General features: G+C 40.7%; 1 protein-coding gene across 2 annotated transcripts in view; it reads right to left on the bottom strand.

The window, feature by feature from the left end:
• LOC135222762 (gastrula zinc finger protein XlCGF8.2DB-like) overlaps nt 1–14,100 on the bottom strand; it is a 98,086-nt gene that overhangs the window by 71,985 nt on the left and 12,001 nt on the right. The window contains exon 2 of one of the 2 annotated variants that reach the window (XR_010316327.1): nt 11,410–12,375. The exons of the other annotated variant lie outside the window; for it this stretch is intronic. The gene's annotated coding sequence lies outside the window, so the exon portion shown is untranslated. Of the gene's footprint in view, nt 1–11,409; nt 12,376–14,100 lie in introns of those variants that run through there. 2 annotated transcript variants of the gene reach the window in all.

Raw genomic sequence — 14,100 nt, 5'->3', positions numbered from 1 at the left:
CTGACTGAAGTTCAACACACCTGGGTACGTAATTCTTCCTGGTTGAAAGAGCGAGGAGGAGTGCCCTGCCTAATTGATTGGAGTATAACTCAATGTGTAGGCTTACCAAATCAAATGCCCAACCAGCAAGTGTAAGTTCGAGTCCTGTCCTCAACTTGAAGGAAGAGGAGTAGAAGGACAGGGAGGGGGTGGGAAGGAGGAGAGGCCAGTCACTCACATCCTTCTTACCTCTAGAATCGCATACCATAGGCAAGATGCAACTTGTCCTCTAGAAGGAGCTGGGTAAGCAAACACAACGTGTTGATTATCCACAGCAGGTCCAAGGGAAAAGGTGTTCTGAGGACCTGTGGGCAAAGAACCCAAAGGAAGAATACATAAATGTGGTCCAAATGAGACCACATCTATCTTCCAGTCCAATATATTTTTTAGAATGTAATGACAGTACCAAGTTAATGGCACTGTGAGCTCTCTGAGAGTGTACCGATGACATAGCCATCTGCAGATTAATTCCTCATGATCTCGTAGGACTGAAACAAAGACATGTCCTCTGACAATTCTGCATTGTCAAGTCAGCAATGGAGAAAGGTTATCGACATCTAGTGAAGTTGTCAATCCTCCGCAGGTACATCAACACATCAACAGGACAAAGTAATGACTGATTTGGATCAACAAATACAAAGTCCAAAATGCAGAAGATCACAAAGGATTCAAAACTCATCAAACAGATGCCGAATGATTGCGCATCCTGACGGCATCGCGACATGATACCTGCCTTTTGAAGGGTGAAAACTGACCATGCAAATCGTCTATCTGCTTTGCCAATGCCAGAGAGACAAAATGCAGTCTTGAAAAACAAACTCTTTCTGATGATTCTTGCAAGTGCGTGTGCATGCTAAACGAGAGTCAAATGCCTCCCACAGACCCAAGATCCCTGTGAATCTCAACTGAGGAGAAACAATACTACTTAGTGAATGATTAGGGTAATGTGGACCTACGTCATTCACATTTGAATCGGAAAGAACTTAACTCGTGATTCTGATAATAGAAAAGTCCTGTCAATGACCAACTAGTGAAGACAGCTCTAATCCCTGGCTGTTACAGAGGATTGAAAGAGTTATTTAGCTATTTCACTGCTGCTTAGCGAGAAAGTGGAACGAAGGCTGGAAGTCTTTTAGTCCTGAAAATGCAGGGATTATACTGCCTGAAGAACTGCTTCTTGTGGGTTGGATCAGGGAGGAATTCTTCTCTATACCCTGGAAGCAGAACTAGCCGGGCGGGGTACAGGCTAAGTCTTCTGTTATTCATTTTCAATTCAGGATGAAAGAAATAGTTTGAACACCTTATGAATGAGAAATTGTATATAGAAGGCAAAACTGACGAGTTTGTCTGAAGAAAATCATTCTGAGTCATCGCAGCGGCTGAGGTGTCAGCCGTGATGGGGCAGAATTCTTGCAATGGTGTGCGCAGAGCTTGAGACAGGAAAATAAACAAGAATTAAATGCCGCCCAGAGGTACATATTAGTATTCAACCTTCAACAGAGGAGAGGCAATACTAAGACGAACAAAGTCTCATGAAAAAAGCAATATCCCGCTCCTCACTCGACTCCGTAGCCTGAGTTGCCTGGTAGCACATTCCCACACTGGAATGATATCAACTTACAGATCTATCAAGTGCACTAAAGCGTACACTTGAGCCACATTGTATAAACCGAAACAGGAGGGGAAAAGAAAAATGTCTTGTTCGGTCATAATGCCGCTCTTGTGTTGTTAGTATAAACAATACCACTGGATGTTTCAAAATCAAACCTGTAAACTCTCAGGAGGCCTGAAAGGCTACGCTGAGTTTCGGGATAATTATGAGGCACTAGTAATCCCAGGTCCACACACCTGAAGAAAATGACCCCAAGGTATGTGCCTATTACTTGGTCAGTGCTCTGATAAGAGATGCATGTCATGAAGAGAATATATAAATATAAGGCGTCCCCGGGTTACGACGTTCCGGCTTACGAGGTTCCGAGGTTACGACGCTTTTTCTTAAATATTCAATGGAAAATCCGTCCTGGGTTACGACGCTTGTTCCGAGGTTACGACGCTGACAGCTTTCGACGCTCCGAGTTAACGACGCTTTTAAAAAACGCATGCTATGATAAAATCCTTTATAGGTTTAGCACAGTATATAATAAAAAAATATGTTTTTTGGTTACATTACAACAAAATTTTGAGGTTATGATGATTTTTGACACTTTTTTTTTCGTCTTTTTTTTTTTTTTTTTTTTTTTGATTTTTTGAATTTTTTTTAGTGACGCCGCATATGCGGAACTAGTTTGCGGGCGAATGAATACACTAGCTTGGGATGCGCAGTTTAAAACAGTCCAAAAGCGCAAATATAATGAAAAATCATGCTTGTTTCCAGTACATAATTAAAAAACAAAAACTAAGTTCTGGTTAGATTACAACACAAATTCCAAGGTTACGACGTTTTGTTATGCTTTTTAACGATACCTCATATGCAGAACTAGTTTTGAGCGGAGGTGCATAAATTAATTAACGCTATTAAACTGTATGGTAAATTGACCGAACAACGAACCTCGGACGGTCGAGGACGCCAAGCGTAACAATACGAAAGGACTTCCACTTCAATCGCGTGTCTGCCTGAAGTTCAGTCGGTTGTGTGCTAAGACGTTGCTGAAATTCCTTGCCATTTTTGCAAATTTACAATGGCTCCTAAACGCCAAAGTACTTCCTCCGATGATAGTTCATCCAAGAAGAGGAAGGTCATCACGATGGAGGTCAATATGACGTGGTAAAGCGTTCGGAGAAGGGAGAAACTAACACCGAAATAGGCCGTTCTTTAGGCTTGAGCAGGACCACGGTGGTAACCATTGTGAAGGACAAGGAACGTATTCTGAAGCATGTTAAGGATGCTGCACCGATGAAGTCAACGGTGATAAACGAGGAAGCACGTAGCCAGAGCATTGTTGAAATGGAGAAATTGCTCATGATCTGGCTGGAGGACCAGAACCAGCGACGTGTTCCGGTGAGCTTAAGTGTGATCCAGGAGAAGGCTAGAGCGCTGCATGAGGCAGTAGTGAAAAAGTTTGGCGAAGGCAGTGCTGGTGGTGAATTTCCGCGAGTAGAGGTTGGTTTAACCGTTTTAAGGCTCGTGCAAATTTGCATAATGTGAAGCTGCAAGGTGAAGCTGCTAGTGCTGATAGCGAAGCAGCAGAAAGTTTCCAGGTGGTTTGGCTGAGATAATTAAGGATGGTGGTTACACGGCTGACCAAGTCTTTAATGTGGATGAGACTGGATTATTTTGGAAAAGAATGCCAAACTCGAACGTACCTTTCCAAGGAGGAGAAGTCAGCACCTGGCCATAAAGCTGGAAAGGAGCGACTGACTTGCTGTTTGGGTCCAATGCAAGTGGCGATTTGAAACTGAAGCCCTTGCTGGTGTATTTGGCCGAGAATCCCAGGGCATTCAAGGGCATTTTTCAAGAGTCAACTTCCTGTGATTTGGAAATCAAACAAGAAGGCTTGGGTTACTTGATGGTCTTCGAAGATTGGTTCAATGACCATTTCGTGCAGCAGTGGAGCGGTATTGACTTCGAAGGGTCTGCCTTTTAAGGCCCTCTTAGTCCGGACAATGCCCCTGGTCACCCTTCAAATTTGAGTGACATGCACCCTAATGTGAAGGTGGTGTACCTCCCACCAAATACCACATCGCTGATACAGCCAATGGACCAGGGAGTAATAGCTAATTTCAAGGCTTACTACCTTAGAAGACCATACGTTTTGCTTTGAGGGCCATAGAAGCTAACAAGGAGTTGACACTGAAGCAATTCTGGAAGGGCTACAACATTGCTGATGCAGTGAAAAATATTGCAAGTGCTTGGGACGAGTGAAGACGACCACTTTAAATGGGGCCTGGAGGAAACTGTGTCCACAGTTTGTGCACAGTTTTGAAGGCTTTGACCAGGCAGAAGACGTCGAGACTGTGACGAGGAAGATCGTAGGGCTAAGCAAGAGGCTGAAACTAGATCTTGAACTGATGATGTAACAGAGCTGCTGGCTTCCCATGGAGAGGAATTGTCTGCAGAGGACTTACTTGAACTTGAACAACAAATGATTGAGGAAGAGGAGGCGGCACCAGAGCCAAAACCCAGGTCATTAACTGTGAAGGCTTGTCAGAGGGTTTTACTCATCTGGAGAGAGCCTGGCTTCTTTTGAGGCAGAAGACCCTAAACGTTTCTAGGTTTGACAAAAATCAAGAGAGGAATCATGGATTTGGTGACTTTCTACAAGGAGACCCTGAAGGAGAAGCAGACGAAGAGAAGTGTGCAGTCCAGCTTGACACTTTCTTTCACAAGTCTCCAAGTACCACCACCTCCCACTCCTAGGTCCTGGTAAGGAATTCTGAACTGTTTTACTAATTTATGTGTTTACATAGTTGTACATGATAAAATGTGTTAATTTTTTAATGTAACAACTAAATGTAAGAGTAAATTGTAACTTCATTAATTTCATCATTTGTAATTTATTGCAGAAGTGGTGACAGTTCCAGATCCCTGTACTACCTGTGACAGTTCCAGATCTCCCTGTACTACCTGTGACAGTTCCAGATCTCCCTGTACTACCTGTGACAGTTCCAGATCCCCCACCTGTACCTGGACCCTCTGTATCAGCCCGCCCACCTGTACGTGTACAATCAGGTAAGCAATTTCATTTTTCTCATTTTCATGTTGGAAATTGTTTACACCCTACATACATACGTACACTAACTTACATAGTGGTACAATGTGTTTTTGATGTTGCATAACCTTATTATTTTTTTTTTCATTTCAGACCCCTTTGATAGTGACAGTGACCCAGATGACCCTGAGCCTTTCCTCCATGGTTTTGATGCCTCGCCCTATACTCAGGTAAGGAATCCTTAACAAATTTGTATAAAATGTTTTTATAAATTGCTAATAGAAATTTTATTAAAAGTGTACATATGCTACAATTACATCCACATTTATAATATTTATGTACCCTATCATTCTTTCCAGATCTAGATGTTCCCTCATCAGTTGATACGAGTATCACCTCTCCAGAGCCCAAATCAGTTGATACGAGTAGTATCACCTCTCCATTCCTTCAGGTAAAAGAATTCTTCATTTTTTATATTGAACATACGTATTACACACATACATATGTCAAACAGTAATAACATGTGCAGTAGTTACAGTAGTAGTAACTATCATTTTATATATTTTTTAATCATTCCAGACTCCCAAGCACCTGCCCATCCCACTCCATAGCCCAGCCACCCACTCTCATGTACCATATGGCCATCCCAGTAAGCAAGCCAACCACTAGAATTTGGTAAGGACATTTTTTTTTATTAATGTTTTTTTATTATTACACATGTAATAACCATGTTATGTATGTAACATACATACTATATAATCATATGTACTATTACATTATCATTCCAGACTGGCATGCACCTGTGACTTACATAAAACCAGACCTCTACATAGCCTACATGTCTTCATTTTGCTGAGGTAAGGAATTCTTAGTTGTGTTTAATGTTTGCATAACGTACAATAAATTTTGTACACCTAAGTGGTTACATACTGTCCTTAATATTAATTCTTCATTCCAGACTGCCCATCATCCTAGCCTGTTATCTGTGATAAAGCACACTGAAGTTAGGTTTGGAATGCATCCTTATCATGAATGCTCTACACCTCCACCTCCATCTCCCACAAACCTAGGTAACAGCTTTGAGACTCACTAAAAGTTGGTAAGTTATGTAAGGAATTTCTAAATTAAGTTTTTATACTACATGTTATATGTGATATTAAACCACTGTATGGTGCATATCACTGTATGTAACTTACTATGCATAGAGTACTTACTGACAAAATTATTTTTTGTACATTCCAGAACCCATGAATGATGTAGGCTATGGGGCCACATAAGACTTTGTCCATCCAGGGTTACATTGAACGACAACTTTAAACTAAAACAAAAGTAAAGGAATTAATTAACATACATTAACCTCTTTTAGTACTCTTGATATATCTACAGTAATTAACATATTGCATTCACAAACTTTCTGTAGTGTATATTTTGTACACTAATTTTGTTACTTTTTCCTTCCAGAAAACCAACATTTTTTTCACACAACTCCAGGTTGTTACTACAAGTGTCATCAGGGATAACTACAAGTAGAAGCACCATTTTTGGATGGACCCTTCAGGAAAGTATACGTATCACATGTAACATGTAGTGTAACAAAGTATGAACAGTAAGGTTTTTACATACAGTAGTACATATTACATACGTACATAAACTTTTTTTTACAGGAATTTCCAACCAAGTTTGATTATGTACATATGTACATGTTATAAACCACTGTACGTATGGTACTGGATGTAACTTACTAAACATACTAAACATGACTTAACTGATACTTTTTTGGTACATTCCAGAAAACCAGGACCCCCTCCATGATGCGGCTATGGGGCCACATAAAACTTTGTCCAGGTTACTACATAACATAGCACGACAACTGTAACTATGTACTACTGTACTAAAGGTAAGGAATTATACATAGTAGTAACATACATTTAAGTAAGTTTTATACTACATACTAAAAAAAAAAGTGACCAGATCTCTCAAACTGGGATATAAGTGATCAAGGTCCCCTCATGGAATTACATACTACTGTACACTCCCTGCTGATCAGGGGTGTAGACCGAAAAAAAAATCATTTACAAAAAACCATGCATATTAAAAACAGTACATTTGATATTAAACCACTGTATGGTGCAATATTACTGTATGTAACTTACTATGCATAGAGTACTTACTGACAAAATTATTTTTTTTTGTACATTCCAAACCCCCTGACTGAGTAGGCTATGGGGCCACATAAGACTTTTTGTTGCATCCAGGGTTAACATAGCATGACAACTTTAAAAACTAAAGGTAAGGAATTAAATTAACATACATTAACTAAGTTTTTATACATTTATATATGTGATATTAAACCACTGTATTGTGCATATTACTGTATGTAAAAACTTACTATGCATAGAGTACTTACTGACAAAATTATTTTTGTACATTCCAGAAACCCCCCCTGAATGATGTAGGCTATGGGGGTCCACATAAGACTTGTGCATCCAGGGTTACATAGCACGACAACTTTAAACTTTTAACTAAGTGTTAAGGGATAATTAACATACATAAACTAAGTTTTTTATACATGTTATATTATGTGATATTAAACCCACTGTATGTGTGGCATATTACTAGTATGTAACTTACTATGCATAGAGTACTTACTGACATACTATTATTTTTTGTACATTCCAGAACCCCCTGAATGATGTAGGCTATGGGGCCACATAAGACTTTGTGCATCCAGGGTTACATAGCGATGACAACTTTAAACTAAAAGTAAGGAATTAATTCACATACATTAACTTTTTTACTCTTGATAACTCAAAGTAAGGAATTATAAACTAAAAGTAAGGAATTAATTACATACATTAACTCTTTTACTCTTGATATCTATAATTTATATTGCATTCAGGACTTTGTGTAGTATTTTGTACTAATTGTGTTATACTTTTACCTTCCAGAGCTACCAGACTGGATTTTAGTGTACTCCAGGATCTACCAAAGGATTACATACGTACTACGTAGTGTACAGTGCATAATATAGTGTTTAGTGTATAATCTAACCTAAGGATTAAGTGTAGTACATTGTGCTTTATAGTGTCACAAGAGTTTAATAAAGAATGTTATACCTTCAAGAACCATCCTTTGCCATTGAAATAACCACACTACACATCATGCAATACTTGCATGTCACACAGGTAAGGTCTCTCTAACTTTTTCTTAGTTTAAGGCATATTTTCCAAGTGTCGTTCCGGCTTACGACGATTTTCGCTTACGACGCGCCTCAAGAACGGAACCCCCGTCGTAACGGGAGGGAAGACTGCCTGTATTCAAAGACTCCTGTTTGATCAAACACCAACCTAATTCCTTCCTCATCCTTCGAACGAAAAGGAATAAGGACTGGACACAGACCTTCATTCTCTAATAAGAGAGAGAAGGCAAGGCTGACCCAAAAGGAAAACTTCTATGTTAACAACAGGATACCGAAGACACTAGTTCTTGCCAAACTGGTTGTTCCCAAAACGAAAACTGCGGTGATGATGATAATGGCAATGCAACTCTAGTAAAACGTCTCCGCTTCGGCAAAAAATTATTCAGAAAAGAGCAGAAATTTTGGCCCGCCGACAGTGTTCTTTTCCACCGAACTGGTTCATTTGTGTTAACACGAGTGAGAGTTGGGGGAAGTTGAACAAGTCATTGATTGGTGAGAAATACAATGATCTCGGAGGAGATGGATGCATGGCAAAGATATTGTATTTTCTCACCATATCTTTGCCATGGATGCATGGCAAAGATATTGGTGAGAAAAATACAATATCTTTGCCATGCATCCATCTCTCCGCCGATCAAAACCTTGCGTGAAGAGGACTGCACAGAGTAACCCCCTTTCAACACTCCTGACATTCTGTCTGGAGAGACGGATACATCAACAATGAACCTCAACTGATGCTAGTCGAATTCCGAAAGAAAAATACTCCTGGAATTCTCACTGTCTGCCTTATACCTCTCAGCAAAATCGAGAGGGTCGGGCGACCAGGTAAGGAATAGGGGCAGTCTACCTGTCCTGAGATCATCAACCTGTGATTACTGTAGCACGGGGGAAGGAGGGTCTAATGCCATGGACAGGAGACCCAGCGGAAGACCCCAAGTGTCTCCTCGTGGCTAGGAGACAGACCCTTAGAAGTCCCATGACGAGACTTCTCCATGGGAGGAGAAACGACCTTCTTCGGTGGTTCAGCCCTAGAAGTTGAAAGGGGGGAGGCAGCAAAGATGATTCAGAGGAAGATGACAACACCGGGCGAGCTCTCCTCTATCTCACCTTTTCTTCGCCAACTTCCACAGGAATTTTTCTACAGGATGAAGTGTAGTCATCATCAGAAGTAGAGTTAATAATCACAGGGCAGGTGTGTAGATGCAGTCCAGTCATGACACTCCAGGATAACAGTAGCAAAACAATATGATTTTCAGCAGGGGAAGCATACAAACACTCCAGCACCAATGTCACAGATGCTAATGAGTCACTGGTACAATTCCGAGGGTTAGGATAGCTAACATGAAAAGATATCTAACCATCTCCTGTAATTTACTATCACTCACTGTTAGCCTGCAGAAAAAAGAAAATATTAAAAAGAAGGATACTCCTCTCGCACCAAAAGGCACTGCCCTCCGAAACAAGAGGAGATCCCCAAATATCAACACCACACAACCACACCCCATCCTTGTCTTTACCCGATAAGCAAGCAAAGAGGGCAAAGGAGAAGAAAGAATACTGGCAGGGAAAAAACAAAAGCAAATCTCCAAAAACACGAGAGCGATCTCCGAAATTCCCCCCCAGTAACATTTTCCCTAAAGCATAAACATAAATGTCAAATAAATATACTATCAGCACCCTTACTATTAAAGGGTGAGAGTAAATGATAAGAGTGTAAATACACCCTTGTCACTAACTCCTAATACACAAAGGGAAAGGCAGCTAGCAAGGTTAATCACAAAAGTGGGTTTGTATATTATTATTATCAAACACAGTATATATTCAAAACAATTAAGGAAAAATCCCACTGGGAAATCGTGATTAACAGCTAATTCGCAAAAGCTCATGTCTTTACTCGAAGATAGCCGAAAGTAAAGTGGAATGTTTACATCCGGGCAGGTGGGTCTCCCTGCCTACTGGACAGTAGTTACTGCATAACCACCTTGTTCAAGAGTTTTAACAGTCATGTTCCAGCTTCAATGTAAAGTAATTCCTAATGTAAAGGACCGAGGGTTTGTATTTCGTGTAGGAACAAATGTGGATTCAAGAATAGGGTAACAGTTTAAGACTAGTAATGTCCAACCCTTGTTTAATATAATTCTGTAAAAAGGTTAATGATCCAGTTTATTTTAATGGACTTTGTAAGATATTTGGTAAGTAGCACCTCAAGTTAACTGACAATCTGATAAGTGACAAGTCTCTCACGCTGTAGCTGACATAAAGCTCTAAAAATGGACAGGATTTTTGCAAGCAAAAACTGCAGTCTGGAAGTATGAGCATATAAATGGAAGCAGATGCTCTTATTGCTCTTTCTACTGAGGAATGACATGTCTGGAATTCTGTGCGATGTTGGAACAAAAGATTTCTTAACCACGTCTATTCTGACATTTTTATTAGCTTGGCAATTAAATTTTTTTTTCTGGTATTCTGAGAATTTGGTTTCTGGTCTGACTAAGCAGTTTGTATATCTGACATAGAAATTTAAAGGAGGATAGAAATCTGATGTTCAGACTTTACACTGTTAAACTTGCATCTCTGGAAGGGGTGCATTATTTAAATGTCATCTTCTTCTGCAGCAACACGAGAAAGTGGGGTTCCCTTGGATTATTTGTATAGTAATTCTTGTAAAATACATTCAGCCAACAGCACCGAATCACCTCAAAGGAATGGGTTTCCTGGGGTGTATTAAAGCAGGTTCTGTGAGGTTCCTCATCTGGAATTAAGCAACGCAGTTTCTGTCGGTGGAACAATTATTTCTGATAGTGAGTATGTACTTGTCTGTGTTGCAAGACCATTTTCCTAAGGATAAGCTCTATTATTACTGACAGAGCCTTCATCTGCATTGAAAGATTGTTCAAGACCATTTCGCTGAATACATTCTCTTTCCCTAGTTCCTCACGAATGCTCTCCAGTGTGAACATGCATGTGCTTCAGTACATGACTCTTTTGCGCAAACGCCTTCCCGCAGACGCTGCAATTGTATGGTTTTTCTCCAGTGTGAACCCTGACATGAGTCGCGAGGTCAATCTTCCGCGGAAATGCCTTACCACAAGTGTCGCAGGCAAATGGTTTTTCTCCCGTATGGGTACGAAAGTGCTGCTTGAGCTCATTTGTTTGGGCAAAAGATTTCCCGCATTCCGTACACACGAAAGGCTTTTCCCCAGTGTGTGTGCGCATGTGTCTGGTGATGCCGCCCTTGTGGGAGAACGCCTTACCACAGATGCTACAGGAGAAGGGCTTATCGCAGGTGTGCACCTTCATGTGCTTGGTTAGATCGCTCTTATGAGTACATGCCTTGCCACACAAGTTACAGCTGAATGGTCTGACCCCAGCGTGGCCTTTCAAGTGACTAGTGAGGTAGCTCCTGACGGAAAAGGCTTTCCCACACTGAGCACAAACAAACGCCTTCTCTCCCGAGTGGATCCTCATGTGGTTGTGAGTGGCATTTCACGGCAAAGGCCGAGCCACATCCGCACGAGGTGTAAGGCTTCTCGCCAGTGTGGGTTCTCACATGATTCGTCAGGTCGTTCTTCCTGAAGAAGGCTTTCCCACACTCGGGGCATTTGAACCTCTTCTCCCCAGCGTGAGCCACGGCATGCAGTTTGAGGGAGTACCTGTCGCCAAAGGCCTCTTCACAATACCCACAGATGTAAGGCTTCTTTTTCTCAGGGACTTCTGCCTGAGTTATGAGAGGACCTTCAAGCGTCTCCTCCTCCTCCACACAACCGCTGAGAATGTCATTCTCAATCTCTACTCTGCACGAATACTTCACGTCAGCCTCAAAACCCTCACTTGTTTCTGGCTCTGCCTTGAATTCCACAAGCGGATCTAAAGACAAAGAGTTGTGGCTGTTTTCGTGATCGACTGGAGAGTCTGATAACGGATCTTCCATCTCGCTCTTCTAAGGCAATTCTGGTGAAAGTTCTGATGCCATTTTAACCATTCTCGTTCCTCTATTGTAATCTACGTTGCATTCAGTGCCATCAAGTTACAAATTTCAGGATAGATTCTTAAAACATACTATGCTTTTATCTGCCCAGTTCGAAATTTCTTCCTTACAAAATTGCCCCCCTCAGACTGGTATCATTCTTATAAATGTCTTATCATTACAAAATATTTCTGACAAAAAATCATTAACATGAAGATCGTTAATTTTTTAATACATAACCATTAGTCACTCAAAACAAGTTTCATTTTATATCTGAATAGAATTTTAAAATGGGATTAAACACAAGACTTTAAATATAATCCCCTAAAACTGAATTTCATCTGGAAATCTGTGAATCTAAGGACAAATAATTCGACATATCTGAGAATTCAACTGGAGGAGCTGAAGAATTTCCCGAAGACTAAATCCCCAATTTCAGAGACAGAATCCATCCTCTTCCTTTTCCAAAACACTTGATGATTAGAGAATTCATCGCTGATACTTCCACAGCCAAGAGACCTCTGCAAGAACAGAATGCAAAGCACGATTAGGGAAAACTTCGCGACAGGAAAAGGGAGGGACATCCATGCAAAAACCCAACATTAAACATTAAATGAAAGTGCTCAATTCCCAAAAATTTTCAACTTATGTGAAATCAAAACTAACGCAGGTTACAAATTTATCCTCTAAGAGTCAGTGATTTTAGATAAATAGTACAGAATGTTAGAGCATTTTCAATGTTTCATATATACAAATCTCTTATTTCATTTAAGCCTCAAAAACTTGTGTGTGTACCCAAAATCACAATTTTTGAAAGTAAATTGTATTTTTCTTAACTATACAAAACTGAGGTCCTTTACATTAGGAATTACTTTACAGCAGAGTTGGAACATGGCCGTTACAAACTCTTGAACAAGGTGGTTAGGCAGTAACTACTGTCCGGTTGGTGGGGAGACCCACCTGTCTGGATGTAAACACTCCACTTTGCCTTTCAGCCCAGGTTTCAGATTGGGGGGTGGCATGAGGTGGACATAAATGTAAATGACCTCAGGTTTGTATAGTTAGGAAAAATACAACCTACTTAAAAAAAAATTTTGATTTTTTCCTACATGATATACAAACCCTCGGTTCTTTACATTAGGAAGACTCACTGATTGGTGGGATGAATCTGAGTGAGTCTCTAGAAATGACTGGAGTTCAGCACACCTAGGTATGAAATTCCTTCTGGTCAGAAGAGCGAGAAGGAGTGCCTTTCCTCTGACAAACTGATTGGAGTGTAAGAGTTGCAAGATCAAGAGTCAGACTTTTGGCCTTTTTCAAAATGAGTGAGGAATCGTAGCTCATCTGAAAAAGGGCTGTGAAGATGTGGCAGGATCACAAGCTTAAAAAACAAGCAGCAAAATCCCCCCGCCCCCAACATAAACTTAACCAATCCAGCTGCCAAACTCACCCTCAGTCACACTTTCCTCTTTACACTAACAACAACGAAGACAACAACCAAGGACCACAACCCCACAACCCAACAATAACAACAACACCCAAGGACCACAACTCAACAACACAGCAAACCAAAAGGAACACAACCACAACTCAACAACACAACAACAAACAAGGAATACAACCACAACAAAAGACCACTGCACAAACAATCACTACCACAAAAAACAACAACATACAAAGGCAACACACACACACCCACTAACAACACCAAGGAATCACAACAGCTCACCAACAACAACACACCAAGAACCACCAACACTGTCTCCAAAACAACCCTCACCCACAACAACTCGCATATAACCCAACAGGAACTCACAAGCATAACAAACCTAACAGCACAGGCACAACAACTCCAAAGCAAACAATATCAACTTAACAACAACTAAACAACAAATCAATAGCACACAACTTAACTGACTTTCAATGCTTTCACAGACCACTGCTGATACTACTGAACATCACAGATTCTGCCTCAAGACTGACTCAAAACTCTGATCTTAACAACTAACTCCAGCTGCACCAGCAGACAACCCAGAACTCACCAACAGCCAATTCAATCGTCAACCATCCATACACCAATTATGCCCTCTCTCTCTCTCTCTCTCTCTCTCTCTCTCTCTCTCTCTCTCTCTCTCTCAAGGCCGTTGTCAAATGGAACTCCCATAACTCCATAAAGAATATCAAGAGTCGGAAGTATTAATGCAAAGATCATTCCACCCCTTGCTAAAAGAAAGAGTGGGATGGCT

Source organism: Macrobrachium nipponense, chromosome 8 (genome assembly GCF_015104395.2).
Source record: "Macrobrachium nipponense isolate FS-2020 chromosome 8, ASM1510439v2, whole genome shotgun sequence".
NCBI lineage: Eukaryota > Metazoa > Arthropoda > Malacostraca > Decapoda > Palaemonidae > Macrobrachium > Macrobrachium nipponense.
The sequence above is the reverse complement of the archived record's forward strand: the minus strand, read 5'-3'. Positions and strand labels throughout refer to the sequence as shown.